The following is a 4,331-nucleotide window of genomic DNA, read 5'->3' as shown; positions in this document are numbered from 1 at the left end:
GAATGTCACTCTCTTTCATTTGAGGAAATAATATCATAGCCTTCTCACCATATGCATTCCTTGTATATGTTCTAATGATTGTTGTCAATGAAATCACATTTTTCATGGGCATTTGATCAAAAACTTCCAAGGCATCCATCAAGATACCACATTTATCATACATTTCTATAAGAATGTTTCCTAATAATATATCTAGCTTCAATCCTCTTCCTTTCATATTGTTGTGTCCTTTTTTCCATTAGATAGGGTTTTATTTTAGTATATTCTTGCAATAAATGAGAGTATAAAGAAAAATGTAATGGTTGGTGTTGACCTAGAAGTCTGTACCCTTGCTTGAAGTATGAAACTCATGAGAACTAGTGTAACATGGAAATGACCTACAAGTGTTGAACTTACACTTTGAGGTCAAATTTCTAGAGAAGGTCAGCTTCCCTATAATTAGGGTGAACCTAACTACTCTTTGAAGGATAAAGGAGAAGGAGATGCATGAAATAAAGCTACCTAATCTAGTCTAAGGGGGGCAATGGACATAATTGAAATGGTTACAACTCTACCCAAGGATGCACAACACATTAATGAAAAGTCAAGATACACTAGTCTTGAGTCTATTCTACTCTCCAAGAATTCACATGTAAGGGTATGTGCAGGATCATGGTGTGCCAAAAAGTGGCGATCTAAAAAATATGTAGTTCTGAAATGCCTCAAAGAATTTCAAAATCTATTCCAACTTTTTTCCCACCCATCCTAATACTAAATGAAAACAATTAATACCTTTATAATTCCTACTGTATCTTTCAATACCAACCTTATATGGTCATCTTTAAAACATCCCGAAAATGTGTTTTTGGCATGTTCTTATGTGTTTCTTACTTCAAGCATGTAGCTGATGACTTTTTTTAAACCAAAATTTGATGTAATGAAAAGGGTTTGTTAAGAATGTTCTTAGCTTTTCATAAATGTAAGCTTTGTCAAATTACGAGTTCACTAAGTAATTATTACTTATTTTCTAGTGGAGTTAGCTACAAATTGTTGATTGACATACTAGTTGAAAAATAGCTATAACTTTCAAACCGTATAAGATTTGTGAAATCCAAAAGATGTGTCACATTCTATGCTTTGACTAGTATAAGAAAAAAAAAAAAACTTAATTTTGATTTTACTAAACTAGTTAAGGTGGTCAGACACGGGATTTTTTTAATTTTGAAAATAGTGTAGTAGAAAATTTATAATTAATTATTTATTTGGAAAAAAAATTCCCAAAAAATATGTGTCACATCTAGGCATGAGTCTACTTTTTATATCTAAAATTATATTTAAAAATATTATCATTTGATTATGATTAAGGTGGTCAGATATACATCAACTTTTTATTTTTGCCCTAAAATTTTTGTAGTACTGCATTAAAATCCAAACTTTTGACCAATCAAATACTTTTTTCTCTAGTTAAGGTCTTGTATTCTAGAAACTAGATTCAATTTCCTACAAATTATTTTCTTACAACTTTTTGATATAAAGTCTAGAACCACTTTAAAATTATGTGTCAAGTTGAGATAACCCTGATTTGTTGGTTTTTCACTACCACTTAAGGCCATAGTTTGGTACACCATGATCCTGCACATACCTGTAAGATTTGGACTAATCAAATGTTGAAGGGAAAAAAAAATTCAAAACAAGGAAAAAAACGTGCACAAATAGGGGATGGAAAGAAGAGTTAAAGAAGGGAGCTATTTCATTAATGGAAGGAAAAGAATATAGTTATATGCCTAAGGCTACTACAAGTAAACATGTTAGAATAGAAAGGAACCCCTAAAGCATATTTAAAACTATCTGTTATAGAGTTCAAGCATAACTTTGATGTTTACATTAAGATTCAAAACTCAACTACTAAGTTAGATTATAGAGGAGAGCAATAATTGTTGATCAAAGAGAATCATGATTAGATACACATTCCCATACAAAAAAATGCAATATTTTATGTACAAATCTGGTTTGGACAAGACAGAAGTAATGACCATTATTACTTTGGCTAGTAAATGGATAACCAAGTGGTAAGAGGATAAACTTTGTTTACCAGGCATAGGAAACAATCAAAATAGTGTTGACAAGAAATCAAGGACCTGTTCATAATTGAAGAACACTAATACATTAGGGGTCAATTTGCGATGTTAATTTGTGACGGCAAGAAAAGGTAATGTGGTTTTGGCTTTTTTTTTCAATTTTAGCTCGATGCCATCATAATTGTGACGACAGGCATCACAATTGCGATGCCAGCGGGATATAAGAGAAAAAAAGCCAAAAACCCTCATTGGAATGAAATCGCATGACACCGGGTTCTTCTGAAAGGAAAGGTGCGTGTGCGGGAGATCACTTCAGTAGCATTAAGAGGGGCATTGAGGAGAACTCAAGGCATTCAGAGGGTCGGGTAGAGATGTGCATCAGCAAGGTGTAAGAAAAATAAACCCATTATTCCTTTGTTCTCCATGTTTTTCAGGATCAAAAACATGCCCATTCATTTCAGTCTCCAAATGTTTGAGCTTCTTCAAGTCTTTTAACAACTGCAGAGCAAAAGAGGCAAACAAGAGGACTTTTAGTAGACATTTAGGGTAAACAATTGTTCTATTAGGATATGGCATATATCTATGAATATGTACAGATGAAAAAACATCAATATGCATTTCACTATCACTACCTTCACATATATGGTAACATAAATGTTTTAAAACAATCCTCTAGTCATTCAAAAAACTAGTTACAAAAGATAAGGAAAGAGCCATATTGATAGTGTCACCTAATACCATGCTACAAGAAGAGCTTTAAACTCACAGAAAGTAGAGCAGTGCTCGCATTTTGCAGCGAACTTTGAGAAACATGTCAAAAATGAAATGATAAAATTCATTTTGACAAACTCGACCATAGTGGGAGTCGAACCCACGACCTTTTGATCCGAAGTCAAACACGCTAATCCACTACACTATGTGGCCCTGTGATGATTGTTGTGGCCAAATTAAGTTTTTGTTACATTTTATGTTGACTATCATTTCAACGCCTATTATAATTCTATGGGACACAATTGCTCTCAACATTTTGTAGGTATATAATGAAGCTTATATAACTACTTCTCTTCAAATAATTGTGAAAAATGAAACATCAAATTCATTCCTAATGCTGAAAATATAGAGGTTAGAAGTTGGTGACCAATAATTCTTTTTAAGATGGAGGACACATTTTTGGTTACTTAGATAATGGGAATTTTACTTTGTTGGTAATTTGAGAATCTTGGAAAACCTTAGAGATCATTAAATTCCTCCATCTTAAACACTTTTTGATTAAACAAACTAGGCCCAAATTAGTATATTTCTCAATTTATAGGCACAAAATATCTATGGTAGTAGGAATACACCTGAATTAGAAAGAAACTTACAAGAAAATAAATTTTAATTCCCATCAATAGCAGAGCAATCTAAATGCCAACAAATTATAGTTCTTCCACTGCTTTTATTTCAACAATCCATGCGGTTGCACCATAATTGGATGCTTATCTTATAGTGATAGAAGATGTTGCTCCCTTATGTTTTAACTTGTCATGATCACCCCCTAGTGGATTTCGTGGTGGGTGAATGTGTTTGCACTGTGAGGAATTATCAACATATTTTGCATTCACACTCTTCATTTCAGATACTTCAACCTTGGTACACACAGAGAAGAAAGAGGCCATAAAACCAGTTCCTAATGAATCCTTTGTTTTCCTCACATCAGCAATTGGGGCTGGTGAGCTTTTGTTGTGTTTGGCAAGAGGCTCTTGCCAATGAGCTCTACGCATTCTTCTGCATGTCTTTTGCACATCATTCTCTAGTAACATCACAAGACATTAACGTTCAGTAACATCAAGTTCTAGTTTAAATGTCATAAGACATTATGGTCTTGACAACAATATGGCAGTCTACATTTGACCAAAGAAAATTGTAAAATATCAACCTTTATGAGATAAATTCATTTTGGTAATTGTATTCTAGTTCACTAGGCTCAAGCTATTTGCAATTTTTCTTCCCATGTCCCAAAGATGGTCATGCATTCTCATTATAATTGTTAATGTTTCTCATGAATGCCCTTTCATTTCTTGAACAAGACACTTGTTTTTAAGTGTTTCCATTGCATGTCGAGAGCTCCATGCTAATGCCTCCCATACTTCCATGGCAGTGTGCTTGGATTTGTCAACAAAAAGACATGCGAAATCCATGAAAATTTGTTGTTCCTCATAGTCCAATGCATCAAAGCTTATTTTATTTTGCATAGCCTTGGGTGGTAAGATCTCACTCTCGAAGCCCATTATG

At 33.5% G+C, this 4,331-nt stretch overlaps 1 non-coding gene across 1 annotated transcript; it reads right to left on the bottom strand.

Annotated features, from left to right (window-relative positions):
- Positions 1 to 2,907: 2,907 nt before the first annotated feature.
- Positions 2,908 to 2,981, bottom strand: TRNAR-UCG (transfer RNA arginine (anticodon UCG)). Its single transcript has one exon. It is a non-coding gene; the product is annotated as a tRNA-Arg (tRNA).
- Between the last annotated feature and the right edge of the window lie 1,350 nt (positions 2,982 to 4,331).

The sequence above is a fragment of the Cupressus sempervirens genome, chromosome 3 (genome assembly GCF_028749045.1).
Source record: "Cupressus sempervirens isolate cs-2001-9-10 chromosome 3, ASM2874904v1, whole genome shotgun sequence".
Lineage (NCBI taxonomy): Eukaryota > Viridiplantae > Streptophyta > Pinopsida > Cupressales > Cupressaceae > Cupressus > Cupressus sempervirens.
Note: the sequence above shows the minus strand (reverse complement) of the source record. Positions and strands in the feature narration are given on the sequence as shown.